We start from the raw sequence: 21,202 nt of genomic DNA, 5'->3' as shown, positions 1-21,202 counted from the left end.
ATGTTCTGCATGGCCATGCACAGCTGTCACACCACCAAATGAAAAGCATTTCCACCAGATCATCCATGAGAATTGGAGATAGATTAGTAGGAGTTGTTTATTTTTAGTCTAGAGTGCAGCCTCTTTCATTAGACATTTAAGGACCGTGAAGACCTTGATCAGCATGTAGCATAAATGCCACTGGCATTCTTGGATCCTGTCTGGAGGACATTTCTGATGTAGACCACTTGAGCACACATGGAGGTGTTTAACTTTCTTTTATTTTCTACCATCATGTAGAGGGAAACAGGAAAGGAGCTGCAGACACTGAACTGTAGAAGCTCTCTTCATTGTGTAATGACTGTTAAATATGTCAGCTCATGGGATTGCTGTACTCTGATTTAATACCTGCATCAAGGCAACATAAAACCACAATGTTTTTTTCAGTATTGTTACAGATTTACAGATCTGTAAATTAAAATATAGCATACGTTGATGTATGTCGTAATGGCACAGGGGAAGACTGATGATGGGGAGTAGAGCTAAATGGCAGCCTACCACTTATTTGCATCCCATATTTCAAGCCGAGTGGTCAGAATGTTATAACAGCACTTCATCAGCACTGTGCTGATATCCACTGTGCTGTTTTCTTTTTCTTTCCAGTTTGCCTTTTTAGTGTTGGTGCTTTGTCTTAAAATATCTCTGAGTTTTGCAAATAAGAAAATGATTATTTTCAGGAGGTGAATTTGAAAGCTTACAGCATAGGCCAGGAATGGAAGGGGTAACATAATGGATCTGCCTAATCTCTTCTGGTTTTGGCTGCTGCTTACTATGTTCTCCCTATCTGGAATATACAGTCCTGTATCATTACTATTTTGACAGTTATTAATTAGAGTTTCCTAGAACATGATAACCTCCCTTCCTACGTTAGCTTTATTGACTAAAAATGTATCTGACTTTGTTGAATTGTAAACTCTACCCACTGCTGTAGTTGCACTGGATGCTGCTGTAACTCAAATATTAATCAAATAGACTCCTTTTTGTATTCTTTGGGGCCTTAAATGATTTCTGTACTGTCTTAAAGAAGCTGCCTGTGTCATGATGGGCAGAAATTCAGGGCCATGGTGAATATAAATGGCTCACTTTAGGTAAGATATCAAGTATGCAGATTTGGCTCACCTCTGAGGAAAAATAGATCATCATAGAAAATTAGGCATTTTCCTGTTAATGAAGAATTTTTCATTAAGAAGAAAAAAAGACTCAGTGTGAAGGAGATGCACTAGTAATGAGATGCGGGCAGCTTTCTGGGAGGGAAGGTTCCTGCCAGAATATACACTTGGGGAAGAGAACAAATATGAGACTGAAGAAATGAGCCAGAAAATTCTACTTGAGAAATTGGCTTCATCCATGTTACTCGTTGTTTGGATTTGGGTACCATCACCTGGGTTATCCTTTTGATCCTCTGCCTGTTTGCATACAACAGTGCTCCATCTCCATAGGCTGCCCGCCCCATACTGTGGTCTTCAAACGTGTATTGCCAATGCTGGTACCATCTCAAGGGAGGGTCGTGTTGCACATTCCAGCCTTGGATGGGGTTTGTTCAGCAGCTTCAGCTATAGATCTTTCTGTCTACGCTCAAACTGAAGGCCTTGTAAGAACTCCTGGTGTATATTGATTCAGACTCCACCTTCGATAACTTTCCCAAACCCTGCTACCCTATGCAGTACTTTCTGTGACCACACTGTACCTCAGCTGGTAATAGGACATGCTTCTTGGTGTGGGAGAGGCCTCAGCTCCTCCTGTTCCTTTAGGCAGCCCAATTACTGGCAAATGTGAACAGGAGACCTAATGGCTTTTGGAAGATTGGAATAGAGTGGGCAGAACCCAGTGCCTGTTGGGTCACTAAATGACAAGAGGATCTGCCTTGGAAGATGGAGTGACTGGGTAGAGTTGCACGTGTACTTTATTTCTTCCCCCTTTCCTGGTCATTTAATTTTCCTTTTGTAGTTAGTCTTGTCGTTTTCATCATGTTTGGGCTTTCTGCATGTGCTCAAGGATCTTTCAGGAATCCTTGGGAGGTGTATCTGCAAGGTAAAGGCACTTTGGGTCCCATCTTAGTAATATGTTTGGTATTTTGTTAATATTAGCTCTGTACTTCTGACCAGAAGAAAACAACTGTTTATTCTGTTCTCAGTAAATCGCTCCATAAAGTTTTGTTTTCCTGATTTGTTAACGATCCTGGGTTCTTTCTGAATCAAGTTCAAGCATTTTCATCAGGCTTTTGATCCTTTTAATGGTTAATAAAGCCTGAGAAGGTAATTCAACTAAAGGTTACTGAGGTACTGAAGTGTTCAGTTCTGTTATAACTGAATCCAGGAGCGTCACCAAGCTTTAATGAGATGATTTGTCTCTACCTGTATAAGATTGCTCCTTGTAATTTAAATTGTTGAATATTTTACATAGTAATTGCTCAAGTTGTAATGCCTCTTCCATCCTCGTTAAAGTAGTTCACTTGATACAAGAAGAATAACTTTTTATTTTTGAGGTATTTCATTTTGTTTGCTTTTAGTCAGTTGGGAAAGGCGCCATTTGATGGCTTTGGCAAATCCCATCCTTAAATGTGAGAGTTTGGTTTCAACATGATTGTCAGTAGATGCCATAGTTTTATAATGTGAACATGATTAAAAGTTACTTCTAAATGGAGGAGAAGATGGATAGAAAGGGGAGATAAGATGGGTATATAAATATAAACATATATATATATAGCAAGAATGGCCTGAATGCAGTACACTTGGAAAAAGTCACTTGATTTCTCTTATTTGTTGAATTAATAGAGACTTCCAGATGCTTTGTGACAGGAGAGATATTGAAAGATTTGTTTCTCCTATTTTTTGTCCTTGTTTTTCTTCTCACAGTCCAATTTAATAAGTAGCCCTGCAATTTGAGAATCATAATGGACTTGATCTTAATCTCCATTTCTTTAATGACTTTCACTCTCTAATACTGCTTTTCTCCCCAAGTCCTTGACATATTTTTGAGAGTTCTTGCTCGCCTTAAACTCTTTTTATTAATGTTAGCACACTTGAGCAGTGGAAGACTGCCAGCAACATGTAGGAACGGTGGGCTAAATGTCACTTGTCTGGAGAAAAGGTTCTATGCAATTTGTGGCAGCTTTTCTTTATCACACCGCTGAGGAGGATATCGGTGAATATTTTCTTGCTGCAAAGAGTCTTGGAGAGTCAGCTTTTTTGGGAGAGGATCTGTGCCTTTGAACTGTAAAACATTTGACACAGAGGTGATACATTCCTATACGTGTACTCAGATGTTTTGCTCAAAGGGTATAATCAAAGAATTTTGTAAAGCTCGGAATTCAACCCTCGGAAGTCAGCAAATGCTGAATGTACCACTAGTTTGTTTTTTTCTTCCTTCCTTTTTCCTCCCTTTCCTCCCTCCCTTTCCTCCCTCCCTCCCTTTCCTCCCTCCCTCCCTTTCCTCCCTCCTTTTTCTCCCTCCCTTTCCTCCCTCCTTTTCCTCCCTCCCTTTCCTCCCTTCCCTTCTTCCTTTCTTCCTTTCTTCTTCCACCTTGGCATTGAGCTTAAGATAGAAGCCTTCTGGAGCACAGGAATGTGATTTCAGATTCATTCTTGATGAACACATAGCAGAGGTGAACTGAGATTGCACTAGACTTACACTTCTATAGGTTATACAGTGGTGAAGTGAGGGTCACTGTTCTTCATCTTCAGGTCCTTAAAGAACTGAAGATGAATTGACTGAACGTTTATAGCAATTTAGCTCATTTGTGCACAAGAAGTATCTTAGAAGCTGAGTATTTGTTTAAGATGTGATTTCCTATGTGGTCAAAGAAACCCTCTTGCTCTACACTATTTCCATACCAGTAGAACTTTTAGTTCCTTAGGAACTAGTAGCTTGTGTTTCTTAGGAATGTGATGATCCAGTTGTAGTGTACAGATCTTTCTCTCTGTGTTAACCAGGCCTTTTTCTCATTTATGAAAAGAGCATTGCAATTTGTTTTTCATTAAGAAAATATGATTGAGATAAAACAAGAACAAATATTGGCTCAATTTATCTCTGCTGTTCAGCTCGAGGCCTCTGTGCCCACTGCATGGTGTAGCTCTGAAGTCTTCCCAGTGTATTCACTGTATTTTGATGTGTGCTGTTACGTCTGGTTTATATAGATCGGAGTTTATTGAAGAAACATGGGGTTTTAAGCTGTAGTTAAAGAAAATAGCTCATCTCTCTGTATCGTTCAGACTAACAAGTATTGTGCTCTGTATCCACCTTGCTATTGTAGTTGCGTATCTTATACCAGATCCTGCTTTCTCTTCTGGCTTTTCTTCTAGCTAATGAAGGTTTTCATGCTTTTGAAATACTTTTTCGGTATTGAATTGAATTCACAGGTTGAATTATTTTCATTAGAACCTCCAAACTGCTCAGCCTGATCACTGCAGCTTTCAATGCTTTATTCTCTTCTTGGCACCATGATCAGGGTCTGTGAAACTGACCGCCCTGTGGTGTGTCTGCATGCCCTGGTTTAATCCAACTTTTGCTTTCACAGATCTGATACGCTGGCTTCTCAGCAGCCTTGGTACCAGAAGTAGCCCATTGAACACTTTGGAGAGGAGGGGACTTGAGCTGCGCTATGGATACCATCTTGGGTTCCTCTGCACATACGAAGAATAAACAAACCAGAAGCCCTTAAGTCGCGGAAGAAAGTGATTGCTACGAAAAGCAGAGAGGATACAGTACACACAGCCAGAGTTGTTTTGGAAGCCGTATCCATCCAGGGTTGAAAGGTGAACTTTCCTCTGTTATTTATTTATTTTTAATTAACTTTTCTGTTCAGCTGTTACAGATGCTCAGGGGAGACACTTCCTTAACAAATTAGTTATATGTCCTTAATATCTATCTTTACAAAAGATACCTGGAAAAGCACGCATGTTGATTTACTTTAGTCTGTCCAACTTGCCTAGAATGTGATTTTTCACCTATTCCAGTAATTGGATGTTGTCAGAATAAAACTTTCCAAGTCGATGACTCTTACCTGACAGTTTAGTGACAGGAACTTAAGAAGTGTGTAGAATGAACCAAGTGCTTGAAAACTGAAGTCAGACTGGAGTGACAGGAAGGAATAAAACAGGATTCTTGGTAGGTGGCTGAAATTAAACAAATATGGAGCAGGAGCCAAAAGTAAATGATAAATTTTGGGAAATTAGCTTGAAGATCAGAGCAGTTATCCCATTAATTGGTTCCTTTAAACTAAAGTAGTATATAATTTCAAAATACCACCATTTTGCTACATAAGGTGTGTTTTATTATGGTTTTTAAGGGACATCCAATCTGATGAACGTTGTTCATTTTACTTAAGTTTTGGTGTATAAAATCAGAGCTGGTGATCAGAGGTGAGTAAGGATGTAGTAAGGAAATGTTCAGGTGGAGAAAGAAGAAATTGAGTTGTCTTCTCTACATCAGTAAAGGTGTTCCCTTTGTGGTATCTTAATTGGGGAAATACCTGGTGCTGAGAAGCTCAGCCTGCTGAAGAGAAGAGGAAGAAGGGGACAGAAGCATGCCAGGTAGAAATGAAATGTTAGGAATAGCCCTGTTCAGAAATAATAACCTAATTCTGCATTTCACTGTTAAAATAACTTTCTTGTGGGACTGCTGGTAAAAGGTAAGTTTTCATGTTTAAAGACAAAATAATTTTCTAAGTGCAACATTTGAGTATTTGCTCATATGATCGTTGCTTGGAAGGCTGCAAATGCTCTGTGCAGAATGTCTTATAAAAGGTTTACAGTTCATGTTCTTGATAATCTCACTAGCACAACCTGAGCTTTATTTGCAGTACAGCCTAAAACTTGTGCACTAAAATTAATTATATCAAGCTTAATATATTCACATCTCTTTTCCATGCCAGTCATCCTGCTTAATTACTTTATGCTTTTGATTCTCTGTGGGACATATAAATATATCTGAGGTTGACAATTTCTTTTTACAAAAAATTGATTTCAGAAAGGCAGATTATTATTTTTTTAATTCAAAGTTATCTTTTAGTGTACTATTAGGTGCTGTTCCTTCTTCTGTAGTTTGCCTGATGAACCTGTTTGATCTCTAGCTTACAGACAAGGAAACCATTGTGGATGTTTTATGACTATACTTGGGTTTTCAGTTACAAAGGATCGAATAAGAATGTGTTATAAAATCATAGAATGGTTTGTGTTGGAGGGGACTTTTAAGATCATCTCATTCCAACTCCCTGCTGTAGGCAGGGACACCTCCCATCAGACCAGGTTGCTCACAGCCCCATCCAGCCTGGCCTTGAATGCTTCCAGGGAGGGGGCATCCAAAGCCTCACTGGGCAACATGTTCAGTGCCTCACCACCCTCACATAAAGAACTTCTTCCTGTTATCTAGTCTGTGTCTACTCTCTTACAGTTTGTAACCACTTCTCCTCATCCTCTTGCTACCTGCCCTTATTAAAGCCCCTCCCCAGCTTTCCTGTAGGCCCATTCAGTTACTGGAAGGCTGCTATAAGGTCCCCCCAGAGCCTTCTGTTCTCCAGGCTGAAGATCCTCAACTCTCTGAGCTGTCCTTGGAGGGGAGGTGCTCCAGCCCTCTGATCATCTCCGTGTTAGTGGAAAAGTGTGACTGATTTGTGTCATGAATAGAACACAGCCCCACAACATCATTAATTAATAAGGATCTGCACCTAAAATTTAACAAGTTGATCTTGTTGCCTGATAGGTTAATGAGCCAGGTGGGCATTAAATTCCTTTGCATTTTGGATGAAATATTCTCAGAATAGCTCTAGTTATCAAATTGTAGGTCATATTTTTATGGCATTGTTTTATCAGCATGATCTTAAAATAGCAAACATGCAACACCTGAGTCAAATAACGCCTCAAGAAACAAAAGATTGGTTATGTTTTGCATTTAGCACAGATCTGTAAAGACTGTCAAGGATAAAACAAAGTTATTATTTCTTTGGGCAAAATTACAAACATCAGAGAACTTTCTGTCATTGCTGTGTAGTCATTGTGAAGCTGGCATTCACCTTTACATTATGTATCTGTGTTTTTCAGCGGGGAAAAAAATGCTTTGTTAGTCTCTTGCTCTTACTATTTATACTTAACTACTTGTTGTTCTAGCTAGGTGTAAAAAGGAAGGAAGCCTGATTTGTCATTTTTCACCTTCCTACGCAGCTATGAAGGAGAATCGTTGTGAATTCTAAGTCATTTCAGCCAATTGTATTTGCAGCTATATCTTTATTATTGTGCCGAGCTCAACCTTACAGTTCTCAAATCCTGGGTGGGTTGTAGTGTTGTGTGACCCATGGTTAGCACTTGTGCCTCAAGGGAGGTTTTGGGGAGGAGTTACATGAATTTAAGTAATTCTGTTTTCACTCAAAGTGATGTTCTTTCATAGAGAATTCTTTCTTCTTATGTTTGCATTTATACTGTAGTTCTGTGAACAGCTGGAAGCTCTTGTGTTTAGTGGATGCATTAAGCTTGTGTCTTGCTGGTGGACAGAGGTTGGCACTGACTCCAGGGCATTGCTAGCCTGTCATCTGCAGTATGATGGAGAGAAGCTGGAATTGTAGTGATGGCAGAACTAGTGAAACTTAGAGGTAATGCTGTGTGTTTGTTGACTCATGGTTGCTCTTCCATTTTGTACTACTGTTGTGCTAATGGATACTAAGAGGGATCTCTAGCTCTGTTCCTGTCTTCTTATACTCTTTCTAACTGTAAACCGTGGTAGGCAAGAATTTCTTGTTAGTGGTAAGAATGTGGGACAGCGTGAAACAGGTTCACCTTGGATGGTTTTGTCTTCATTTATCACTTCCATCAAACGAGTGTCCCAGGAAGCACCCCTTTCATTATTTTTCATGGTTTTCCAGATACTCCATATGCTCAAGTATATTCTACAAAATGCAGTATGTGTGCTCCAAAACTCACTCGCTGTTCTACTCTATCCTCAAAATAGAAGCTTATACCTGAGGGCAGGCAATCATGGCAGAATTAGGCTCTTGCTGCTTGTCCAGCAGAGTGACCTCCTCGGTGGAGATGGCTCTTCAACTAGTTATAACTTCTAGTGAAAAGTAACCAAAAATCCAGTCTTAAGGAATGTTGTTTTATCTCCAGTTTTATTATAAAAACCTATATTGGAGAAAGCATCCCTGAAGTCATAATTACGTATTAATATTGCATCTACTGGCACATGGATCATGTCCCTCTTTTTTTTTTTTTTTTTTTTTTTTTTAGCAACCAGTTGAAATTTATATACAGATTTCCTGGAAACTTCTTATTTCTTAGCAGTGGCACCTGTGCTGACGTCCAGAGGCTTGATGTGAATCTATAAATGCAATGAGTAGTGAGATTAATTCTCCCAGCACTCCAAAAGCTTTTGGCAGTTGCATTAAACTTTCAAATCTTAAATAAATTCCTCAAGCAAATGTATTTAGTGGATCCTATTTATTGCTCCCTTAGGTAATATGAGGATATACATAATAATAACTTGCTTCTGTAAAAGGGAGAAGTGGTGAAAGATCTGGTGACCAGTGCCAATCAACCCAAAGTCGTAGGATCAGCAGAATGGTGCCAGCTGGGCATTGATTGTAATTTGCTTCATTTAGAAAGAGAACATTATATGAGTGGAATCACACGAGAAGAAAGGAAGTAGTTTTTGGTCATTTCTCTTTTGTAGAGAAATGCTTCTCTTTCAGCCCGGTATCCTGGGCTGCTGTAGTTTTCAGGTCACTGTAAGGGAAATATAATGTAAGATCTCCAAAAGGGAATTGTGTGCATTTCTTGCATGCAGATATGATGGTTCACTACTGTCAGAAAGTTAACACAGGGAAATACTAACAAAATAACCATGAGGGTTGTTGCTATTGGATTGTCTATTTGATTGTTGTTTTTGTTATTTTGTGGAAGGAGAAAGATAACCTGCTGGCCTCTAATTTGTTTTTCTGGTCAGTGTGTTATGAATTTTTACTGCTTTCTTTGAAGTTGCCCAAAGATCTTAGAGTTAAGGTTTCTTCCTGGTCCCTTGCAGATGGTAAAAGACCAGTAGTTGTGGTTATGTCCATCCTTTGTACTTTACGTCATCCACTGTACTAGAGGAATAGTCTAAGGTTACAACAGATAGTTCAGTGTCCAGTCAGTATTTATCAGCAGTGAAAGCATCAACATAAGTGCTAGGAATTATTCAAAGGCAGTTGATAACAAGACGAGGCATTGCTGCCAGTTTGTGTATTGATGCTTCAGCCTTTTAGCACGCTTGTCTGCTGTCTTGCAGTCTGTGTAGTTACTAACAGCCAAGAGGGTGGCAATAAGAAAACCAAAAGTGTGCACTAACTTTTGTCTGATAAATGTCTAAGCAGGGTAAAACACCTTGGGCAGGATAATACAAGTGAGGAGGAGATTTTCCAACGATGTGTTGAAAATCCATCCCTGAACTTTTAAAAGCTTTTTGAAGGGTTGATAGGAATAGTTGTTGACTACTGCTTGGAGATGGAGAACCAGGTAGGTTCAAAAGAAGCATGCATGGGGCTGGGTTCAATACCAGCAGGAGAAGTGGGTCCTCACCCCACAGGTAGTTGTTCCCTGAGACGTGTTTCCTGATAGCATTGGGGTTGCTGCAGGTTCAGGTGTGCTAAAGGGAAGAGCCTGGGTGTATTTTAATTAATTTGAGGAAGTTTAATTAAATTTCTCAAATAATGGGTGAGCATATCATATTTTCCTGTGCAAGAGAGAGCTGAAATAGGATGAACTAACCACTGGATTTAAGATCTTTTGATGCAAACTTGAGGTACAGTTACCTTTTCTACCGATTTGGCAGTTCATTAAAAATGTTTTTGACTGACATGAAGCCTTACCTCTGTGCATATCCACTGCAGCAGCGTGTCAGAGCAGGAGTCCTTGCTACCTGCCTACTGTTTATCCTAAATGTCAGTCTGGTGTTTGCAGTTTGACGTATTCCTGAAGGTAATCTGAAGCTTACACGGGTAGATTGATTCCCCTGAACAACAGGGAAGTCACTCCCATTTAGAAAATGTCATTCATCTCTTTAGACTTGTGCAATCAAGATTGTGCTCCGTTGTTTGACGTGGCTAAAAACCAGGATTGCTTGCTCCTTGTGGGTAAACTTCTGCATTGCTGGGTGAATTAATCTATTTGATAGCTTTATACCACCTTACAGATATAACATAAGAATCTTGTGGGTAATTGAAACAATAAATCCTTCCCTGGTGTTAGCAGTAGGTGTTTGCGAGTCCTGTTCTTGGGTGTTGTTGTTTGGAAGTGTTCTGTGTGGGAGGCACTGAACTCTTCATTCGCTGCCTTGCTTGGTGTCTGTGAGCTTTCTTCTAACCAAAGCTTTCTTGGTATTAAAAAAACAGAGTTGTAAAATAGAAAACATTGAGATGGTATGCTGTTATAAATGGATTTGATCTGAAGGAAGCTGGTTTTCATCTCATTCAAGAAAGTGAATTCTATACACTGCTGCTGGTGCTGAGAGGATCTGGTTTGTTCTCTGGGGGCTTGCATCAAGGGCTGTGTTTCCTTGGAGCTGCTGTGTGCATGGTGTTTGGGCAGCATAGATGGGAAGGCTGCTGTCTGTGGGATGGCTCCTAATAGGGCAGCGCATCCCTGGGAGAGCTGTGTGGGGAGCGGGGCATCCTGCACAGCATCAAGAGTCCTTTTGCTTTGTCTTAAATGTCAGCTTCTCTGATGCTCATGAGCCTAAATATCAGCTCATCAGAAATAGTACAGAGCCTCTTAGTAAATATTTCAGGGCCATTCTGGATGAAATCTTTGTGCCAGTGCATGCTCTTCAGCCCAGCTGAACATTGTCTAGCCTGTATCAGCACTTTTGTTTCCTCTAAGAAAAATGTTTTAAAAATAAGCTTAATTTTACAAATAATACTGTTTGAATACATGTATTTTTCAGAGCTACCTTGGTGCATCAGGAAGATGGTTAAATGGCTGGCTGAGGTGCGACAGTGTTTTCTCCTGTATTTAAATGAAAGCAGGGTGTCAACATAAGAAGTACCAATTATGTGTGGTAATGGCATAAATCCTGTTGCTGTCCTTGCGGCTCTCCTAGTGTATTGTCAGGAAGAGCAGATACATTTCTTGCGTGAGAGTACCTAATAAAGGGATGGCATCAAGTGCTTTAGAAATGTGCATCCATGCAGATTCTGATATTGTTGTGTTGGACTACGAAAAATGCTTTTTTATTCAGAAGGGATTCTATCTGATTCTAATGCTGTGTTTTATGACTTTTGAAAGACGAAATAGACATTAATGTAATTCTGAGGAACAGTACAGGGCTCTGTTTGTGTTGCAGTGCTCTATTTCACAAGCAGTGTGAAATGGCTCTTGTATAGGCTTTAAGGCTTTTCTAAAATTCCCTGTCTGACTGAGTAAGGGCTATATATATCTGATGGCTCTTCGTTCAGATACAGCAAGTTTCTGTTCCCAGATCTCATACAGACCTCTGACTTTGAAAACAACATCTTAAATCTCTTTGTCACTTCACTTTGTGGGGAAAAGAAGGGAAGAAGGCAGTCTGCTGTGCACATAACCTTCATTTTCTGATAAGAAGCTTGTATCTGCGCAGCCTAATTTACAGGCTGTCTACCTGTGTGTTTTATAAACCACCCCTAGCACTGAAGAGCACACCTTCAGGAGTGAGACAGCAGGTCACTCAAATTGCACATATCTTCCTACATATTTAGTTTTTCTTGTTTAAATTTATCTTGAATTTACTATTACTTACTACATTCTAGGACTTTGAGTCCCTAACCAAGATGAGATATTTGCCGCTTTAGCTGCTGTGTTCTTGAGCCTTGGTGTTGGCTCAGTCATAGATGCCTGCCTGTAGGATCAGGTTTGGAAAAGAGAGGTAATGCATAAAGAGATGAGTCTGAAACTCATTCAGAGCCTATAGGAGCGAATGATAGTCTGGTTTCCTACAGGCCAGCTGTAATGCCCATTTATGTCTATTGAGAACATCGCTAATGTGCTGCCTCTGTCTCTTTCCTTCTGTGTTGAGTTGGGTGTTCAAGAGGAGTCTGGGTGTCACGTTTGTGAAGTTTTGTGCACAGTGTTGTTGTAGTGAGAACCTTTTGTGATTTGTTCATGCTAAGCTCTGCTCCACAGGGTTTCTATGTTGTTTTTTTGCAGGAAAACATGACCTTTCATATACCAAATTAACCTGAGAGTGGGTGCATGAAAGATTGTGCCTAGTTTAGGATGTTTTTGGTAAGAATAAAGAAATTAAGCATTTGTTTGTGTGAAAAATATCTTACTGTTAAGACCAGTCATTATCTACTACACATAGGAGAGTCAAGTGTTTAGCACGCTTTAGTATCTTAGAGAGAGGTGACTTTTGAATCCATGTTCCATCTTTAAATTAGAAACTAAAGCTATAAATATCAGAGAGAACACAAATGTGTGCATCAGTTGTACTCTGTAGCTCTGCTAAAGCAGCAGTGTCCACAGGCCAGCATCGTAGCTGAAGTCAGGTAGAAGGCTGGATCCGAGAAGTTTTGTATCCACATAGGAAAAGACAACACTTGAGCTCATTAACATACCAGTCAGAAATGTTTTCTTTCTTGGAATGGTGTGGAACGCATCTTGCTGCATACAGCAGTGAATGAAGTAGTACCACTATTAGAAGGATGTATCTTAGATGGTCCCTGCAGATTTGTCAGTGGTTTCAGAAGTCACCTGCATCACCTGCTACTTCCATGGGGTTCATCTCTAAAGTATAATCCAGTCTGCAGTGCTTCTCCTGATAATTCTCTTTTCCTTTTACTAGTGGGCTGCTTCATATTTGACTTACTTAAGGTTCAGATGGCTTGCCAAGGCCATTATTTTTATCCAGAGTCCAGAGGTAATGGGCATTTCGTAGCAGTTTTCATCAGTTTGTTTTCAGTGAAGTGCTTTTTCGAGTTTATTTTATCGCTGTCACCAAGGCAATGCATATTCAGGCATCTACTTTACACCAACAAAATGACATCTTTCTAATCATCAAAGGTAGTAATGGGCTCATTAATTCTTCAGTGAACACTGCAAAAAGATGCAGTGACAGTATGCAACAATGCCACATTTCTTCTGCTGTCCAGCAGTTTCTTCAGTTGACCTTGTAACAAATGAAATCCTTGCCTAATGAAGTTCATTCGAATGCCTGGTTGATAAAACCTGTCTATGAGAGTTTGTGGGATGGCTCCTAATCCCCTGTTAAGAAATATGAATTTGATTCATCTGGTAGCTTGCATTGCATCACTGGAAGGTATCTAAAATTTACTGTCCTGTAGTCTCAGCGCTCTTATCCATCATGACGACTGGGACAAAATCTTGTCCAAGTCCAGAAGACTCCAGAACAGGAGATCATGTGTTTAGAAAGGGAGGTGAGGTTGTTCAGTGCAAGTAAATTACTTGGCTGCTATAGGAAGAGATGCTTTTAAAGAAATGCAGTTAATGTGTTGGTGCTGAATTGTTGACATCGTATTCGTAATCCAAACCAGTTATGCAGTATTTCCCAACATGTCTGTGTTCAGTCTGATATATATGGTAATGATAGCTGAGCATTGGATTTTTCTTTTCTTCCATGAGAAGCCTCTGCCAAAGCCATTTTTTGTAGTCATACCATGAGTGCTTCCTTCTGTTTTTCTGTCTTTATACTTCTGTCAATTCATGTGTGTATAAATCATCAGCAGTTGGCAGCCTTACCTTTATTAAAATTCACAGTCAGTTTACATTTGTAGCATTTGAATTTCTGGATATTTTCATTTCTCACTGTTAGTGTTTTCTGTTTCTTTTATTTCAATGGGTTGTTTAGCAAGCTTCAATACTAAGGTGATAAAGAATAAGGCAATTTTGTTCCATATAATAAATGTCATGTGCTTAAGCAAAATGTAGTGCATTAAAGTCAGGATTGTCCTTGGCTTTAAAGGTGACATTAAGCATATGTTAAAAAAAAAAATGTTTGTGTATAGCATGGATAGATGTGCTTAGACAAGTAGTTTATATTTAACTGCCATAACTGTCCTAAACAAAGAAACAGTCTATTCACAATTCTGTAAAAATGCTCCTATAAAGTGAGTACTTTGTATGCATTCATGTTTAATAGCTCAGTTCAGATCAGTGATTTGGGTAGTAAACTGGTGTGACTGATGTGGAATAAGTTAGGAACAGACGTAGATTTTCAGGGAGAAGCTGGGTGAAACTGGGTTCTGTGAGCAGCAGTTGTAGCAGAAACACAAGGGCTTTATGAAGTGTAGAAAATATGGTACGTCATCATATTCAATGGTGTCCGCTATAAGATGTATATTTAATGGCATGCCACGTATGTTTTCAGTTTCTTAAACGAGGCTTAATACTGAAATTCTTTCCAAGATTTCTCTCAAGGGATATATATGCTGCTGTTATTTATTCCAGTAGCTTGTCTTTCCTAATGAAGCTGTTAAGGACATAGCATTAATTGAGCAGCTTTGTGATATCTGATGCTGCGCTGTTTGTTTTCCTTGTCCTCTTTTCTCCCAAACTGTGACCTCCACACTAGATGTACCTTGGCAGCCTAACTCAGTTCATGAGTCTTCTCTAACCTCTCTACATTTTCCTCTGTTGTCAACTACCCTGAAAAGCAGTCCTTGATGTTTCTAAGTCATGCTGAGTTCCCGTCACTTGACATTTCCATCTGTTTTGCTTGCAGTTGATGCTGCTGATTCCTTTAAGCTGCTATGGTTTAAGGTGTGCTATGGCTAATGTGAAGAGCTTCTGGAGCAAAAGCAACAGGAGCCAGCTGTGTTGGTGCTTCTTTGTATGTGACTGCTGACATAAGATTCCTTTTCACACTAGGTGAAGACCTCATTCAGTTTGTTATTTTCACCATTTATGAAAACACAGATGAAACATAATGAGAAAATTTCACGGATGAAAAATGTCTTCAGGTGCAGTGCAGGATTTACATGGGTGTAAACAAATTGTTCTTTGTTTGAGTTGGGGAGAAGCCGGGATATTCATGTCTCAATGCGTCTCTCCTTCTCGCTTCTTTCCTGCATTCTATGGCAAATTATCTTGATGGTATTCAAATGTGTTAAATACCGCCTGGTATCTGCAGAGCAAAATTGTAGCTGGGAGGTTTTCTGGATACTTTCCCCTTCTGCAGCAGACATTCTAATAATAAACAGCCCAGTGAACAAACAGTTCTGTGCTTCTGTTGGGCAGAAGGAAGGGAGAGCAGATTTGAAGCCTGGGGAAACTGGATTTCCTGAACCTTCAAATGAGAGAGTAATATTACAAATATGCTTTGTACTGTCCAGAAAAGAAATTCTGATATTTCTTTTTTCTTTTTCTTTTCTTTTTTTTCTTTCTCCCTTGTTCTAAAGACTTATTTCCTCTGCATTATCAAAGATATGAAATAGAGAGGATGGGCAGTAGTATAGTTCTTCAGTAACCACTTTATTTATAGCAATAGGAAATCTCCTTGGCTTCCCCGAGTAATGAACTAGAATGAATAACTCTAATTCCCTCTTTTAAAACACATTTGGTAACTTAAGCAGCCCTAGTTATGCTATTTGAAGCATCTGCAGGTACAGGAAATTCCTGTCAAAAGCTCTGCCTTGGAAGTTGCTACTGCCTATGGAGACTGAATTACTTAAAGGACAACGATTACGCTCTTCTCTCAAGATTAGAGCAGTATAAATACTTTTAAAGTGTTTGATCTAATATAATATACTTTTTATCTTGCCATAGCTTTTAGTACTTGAATGAAAATAGCAAGCAAGTGAAGTAATGTATCAAAGATGGTTCAGCTTATTAGAAAAATAAAATAATACTAGAAATACAGTGCTAGAACTAAACTCCTCTGTCTCAAATATGATGCTGCGGTCTGACTTTCCTGTATGTGTAAAATCAGTGAATACTTTCATCCCAAAGAATGAAACACGATTTGAATCCAGGTAGAAGACTTTGTAAGTGTGGTTTATTACACAGTTTGAGTTTACATGTTTTTGCATGTGTTAGTCTGTTGTGTTCCTTTATGTAAGGAGCACTTCTGCCTCTCCTAGCACAAAATTGATAGTTTTCTATGTCACTATAGGCAGAACTGTTTAAATCAGTATTTGGATTTTGCCTTCTTTGCTTTGTACTTCTCAAATAGTACCTCTGAGATTAGACTGTTCCCTAACAGAGTTTCTTTTGTTAATTATTTCAGGGTTATTCGATATTTCACAGGGAATACTTTGTTTTGTTGACATCCTTTTAAATAAACAGCATTCTCATCTGTTAGCTCCATTTGAGGCTCTGAAGATGTGGTAACTAAGAGTACTCAGTGCCATTTCTCTTCTCAGGCCATTTTTGCTTTCTCATTCTGTCACCCTTTCCTTCCAGCACTTTGCTTACCAACCTCCAGCCATTTACATTCATCTTCTGTCCCAGGTGGCTCTAAATCTCCTTCCCTTCTCCTCTGGTACAAGAGTTACAACTTCAATTTGCTTCAAACAATTTCCATCTGAGACGCAGCTTTTCAGACACCTTCCTTTACTTCATGCAGTGGCATCCACCAAAGAAGTTCTCTCTGACTTGTAGGAGTAGTAGTAGGATAGTAGTAATTGTAGGAGTCTGCTGTGACATTTGTGAGGAAACTGCAATTCAGTGGGAGAAACCCACGTTTAAATATATCAGCACAGCCCTCACCTTTGTATATTACAGTCTTTTCTCAGCAACCAGTGGCTGTTTTTGTTGTTGCTATCTATGTGTTTTTTGAAAGGACACACATTATGACTTGTCATAGTCACATTTTACAAGGTAGGAAAGGTATCCTTAACATAAAGCATGTTTTTGATCAATTTGAACAGTGGGAACAGAAGCAGCTCTTGAGGAATCATTGTTTCTTGCAATTCTGTAAGGAAAATGTGATACCTTAATACTACCGGGCATTTGGAACAACGTAACAAAAGGAATTTGATCTATTTTAGGTATTATGAACCTCTTTTTTATAGGTCCAGGAATGAAGATGGCTATTGCTCCACAGCAGAGTGGCCAGGGGTACAAAATTACGGTTCTACAAAACATTTTGCCTTTGAAAAGAGTTGATCTCAAGTCCCCACATGGTTTTACCTGTGTGAGCATCTGATAAAGCAGGTGTTCAGGTCAGAATGGGAACTGCTGGGCTCTGCCTGGTTGTGGAGGCTTGATCCCTAGCTGCCTATTGATTACACCTGATACATATTCATATAGGAAGAGCATTTCAAACTGTCTTTGAGAAAAGATGACATTTCTGCTTAAGCACCCGGAGCACAGCAGGGTAAGGCCATGAATAGAGCTTTCCTTTTTCCTTCTGATGTTTTCTGTTGTCTTCATTATTTCATGGTAGCAAAGACATATTTTCTATAGAAAGCGTGGGAATCATTTTGCAATTGATGAAATCTTTCTTTACAAATGCTTAAGCCACATAGAGCACTCTCAGATGTCTCACTGAATAATGATGACCCCCCATTAGTTACTGTGATATTCTTCTGAGGAGTGTAACCTACATACCCATGTTGAACAGCCCTGTAATTAATTTCATTCTTCTTGGTCAGGCGCGGTGATTTCAAAGGGATTTATTGCTGAATGCAGTTACACAAAGCTCTGTACTGAAGGTACATCTCTTCCATTCAAGCCCTGAAAATCCCACTGGAGACAGTTCTGCAGAGTGAAAGTTCAAAGGGAATTTTGAAAGCAGTCAGACTAAACAAGAGTGTGAGACTGAGCAGGATTGGGGTGGGTGGGCAACAGGTTTTCTGAAGCAGTTGGAGGTTTTTGGGGTGATCAGAAGTATGAAGAGAAGTTTTGGTCATTTTCCAGTGTTCCTTTTCAGGAAGGAAATGTATTTAAAAGCGATCCTTTAAGGCCTCCCTATCACACTTGTAAAGACTTCAAATTTAATATATGTATATTTTTAATGGTTAATTCATGGACATGACAAGTTTTACTTGGTGTTTAAAGGAAGGGGGAGGGGGAGAGCTTGTTTTTTTCAGTCTAGTAGAAAATTTGGGTCAGAAAAGAGGGGACCTTTTTATGCTACTGGATGTGATCTGCTTCCCTATTGAACAGAGCATGTACTCTCAGGGGATGTTTCCTATAATACAAGTTCAGGTGCTGGTTTGAAGCTGTGAAAGTTATTCCACATGAAGTATATTTTACTATTAACGAGCATTTCTGTAACTCTGAGAGGTCAGTGTATCTCTTTCCTTCCTGTGTGACCACCAGGAAATGTTTCTGAGAATGAAGTGTGACACTGATTAATTTTATATCTGTAGGGACTGTCCTTGCCAAGTTCACAAAACAAAGTTGTTTCTCAGTAAGTGAACAAGTAAACTTGGATTAACCTAGGTAAATGATAGTTGAATTAATGGATTTCTCGGGCTCTTCTTTCCAGAGAACACAGACAGGCTATAATAAATACCAAGCTGTTGTTACCTAAGCCAGCAAAGTTCACAGAATGAATTTTGGAGAGTATTTAAAAACATTTTCCTATTGGCACATCATCATGAAGCCTTGCTCAGTTCTCAGGGAGTACTTCTTCACAGCAGAGCTCTGACAGTCACTAGTGCAAAGCCATCTTAATGGTGTTTGTGTGTCAGACAAATTTATTCTCCCTGGAGTGCCAGGTCTCCAATCAGACTGAGTACTGATCTCTGCATGTAAAAGACAGGTTTCATTTTTGTCTCACTACCCCAGCTTTTCTTACAGTTGCTTTGTTTCCTGCTATTTTCATTAGAGGTTAACTGCATTTGTTACTGAAGGTTGGTCAAGAAGCTACTTGTGTTTTTGTATGCTATTTCTTAGTATTGCACCAAGATCATTCAACTTGAGTGCTCATCAAGTACAAAGCCTTCACATCTTCTGTAGATCATGATGTGAATAACTGTCTTGTAATTTGTTGTTTGTGCTGTGCTTTGGAGCCCATGGAGAATCTCATCTTTAAGAAAGTGTCATGGTTTTGTAATTTTGCTATCAGTATCAGTATTCCACATCATAACATCATGTAAAGTATGGATACTTCTATTGAATGTGCAGTCCACAGAAGAAGACTACATATCCCAGAGAACAACAGGGTTAATGATAAGTCACGGGACCAGGACGCTGTATAATCTCGTTCCCAGGCTGGAGTGCCCTCCTTCTCCTCTCGAACTTCTCGGAGAGTGGGAAGCGTTCCAGCCGTGTCGCCTAAAGTTCACAGTAGGCCTCTCGGTTTTCGGGGACTCTCTCTCTCTGTTTCGTTCAATTTGTTAGCCTCAATTATATTATATTGTGTTATCTTGTATTTCGGTATCATATTTAGTAAAATAAGTTTTTCCTCCTTAGATTGTCGCTGTTTTATCCCACTCCCTTTTTCCCCCTCCTTTCCGGGCCCCGGGAGGGGGGCCCACGGGGTGGCTTCCCCTGTCACGGGCATAGGTAAATCTAAGTAACCCGTGACAGATACTTGGTGGAGAATGCGGGCATAGAGCTTTTTAGCTTTTAGAACAACTCTCTCTTTACTCTTAAAGAGCTTCGTTAGGGGAGTGTTATCTTTTCGTAGCTGCTCACTGAGAACGTGACCTTGAAATACCAGACAAATTGTCAACATTAAGGGCTGCTGTACATTCTCAGCACTGCTATCTAACTTTTGTGTAGAAAACAAAGGGATTTCTTTCTCCCTTAGAGCAAAGCTAGCTAGCTCTGACTTTTACAGAGCCTGCCAGCTATGAATCCACTCTTCATCCCAGTTGCTCTGTTTAAGGGATTGAAAGCAATTATGATCTTCTTAAAGTATTGGTCAACTATTAACACCATAATTTGGTGTTGTGGAATTGTGCAGGTATATAGCCTAATAAGGTGGATACTGATGGAGACACCTGCCTGGTACTTTTATGAGATGTGGTATGGTCAGAATTTTGGCACCTACATCCCAGATGGAATTGTGAATCTTACAAACACTTGCATCCCAGATGGAATTGCGAATCTTACAAGTACTTGCATCCCAGATGGAACAGGCAATTTTACAAACACCACCATGTTTAATTCATTGTACAGGCTAAAAAAACCCTTTTTATTTAGGTTGTACTCTCAGATTTCCACACGCCTTTCAATAACTGAGATAGGGTTCATACTTGCATCCATGTTATCACTATTAATGAATGCATATATGTTCCTATGCATTCGTTCTATGCGGAAGTCTCCTCCAGAACCAGAGAATGATGACTGGCAGGGAATATGGAAAGGTTTAGGAAAAGTCTTAGAAGCATGGGGACCCGCAGTGTCATGGGATTTCACTCTTGAACACCTAAGGGACCCTAAGAAATTAAGTGAGTATTTGGGTCAGAGATCTAAGGAGGTAAACCTTATGTGGGGTTTGGCTTATGCATACCGTGCTTTGTATCATACTATTCTGGAGAGAGAGAGTTTCCGATCTGAGATTCAAGCCCAAGTTAATTCTGATCAGTCACAGGAGGCATCAGTAGCAATATCAGTTGCCCCTGTGGAAGGCAAGAAATGGAAACGGGTGTCCACGCGTCTAGAACGAAAAGAAGGAGAAGCACAGGGGGGGGCTGCAGAAGACCCAGGTGCCGGGCATGGAGCAGTACCGAAAAAAGCAAAGGCAAAAACCAAGAGGCATGAAGAAGAGACTGATGATGAGGAGGAAATCACCTATTGTCGACCTCTGAAGCTGACTGAAATCCAAGGCTCAAGAAAGGAGTTCACACGGCGTCAAGATGAAGGTATCCTTGCTTGGTTGCTTCGCTGCTGGGACAATGGGGCCAACAGCTTGTCTCTAGATGGTAATGAAGCTCGCCAACTAGGAAACATTGCCCAAGATGCAGGTATCGACAGAGGGATTAGCAGATGTTCGGATGGAGCTGCCACTCTCTGGTTGCGGCTGTTAGAAGCCGTGAGAGAAAGGTACCCCTATAAGGATGCTTTGAAGCCTAAATTTGATAGTTGGAATACCGTCCAAAAAGGTATTCAGCGCCTGAGGGAATTGGCCATGGCGAAAATGTTGTACAGCCCTGATCCAAGCGAACTTGACCCTGAGAGAGTGAGGGCCGATCCTGACATGTGGCAGAAAATCACAAGTACAGCACCAGAGAGAATGGCACAGTCATTGGTAACAGGTTCTAAAGGGTTCGTGGACAGATGGCCCCGAGTTGTTGAGCTGATTATAATGCTTC

The 21,202-nt window shown here is 39.9% G+C and overlaps 1 protein-coding gene across 21 annotated transcripts in view; it reads left to right on the top strand.

Annotated features, from left to right (window-relative positions):
• The window catches only part of PCDH15 (protocadherin related 15), a 528,749-nt gene that overhangs the window by 78,656 nt on the left and 428,891 nt on the right, over positions 1-21,202 (top strand). For all 21 annotated transcript variants that reach the window (XM_085554985.1, XM_085554984.1, XM_085554986.1 and 18 more), the window contains exon 2: positions 4,556-4,793. The gene's annotated coding sequence lies outside the window, so the exon portion shown is untranslated. The remainder of the gene's footprint in view (positions 1-4,555; positions 4,794-21,202) is intronic.

This window comes from Coturnix japonica, chromosome 8 (assembly GCF_054131305.1).
Source record: "Coturnix japonica strain WE chromosome 8, WE-NBRP24, whole genome shotgun sequence".
NCBI classification, from domain to species: domain Eukaryota; kingdom Metazoa; phylum Chordata; class Aves; order Galliformes; family Phasianidae; genus Coturnix; species Coturnix japonica.
Note: the sequence above shows the minus strand (reverse complement) of the source record. Positions and strands in the feature narration are given on the sequence as shown.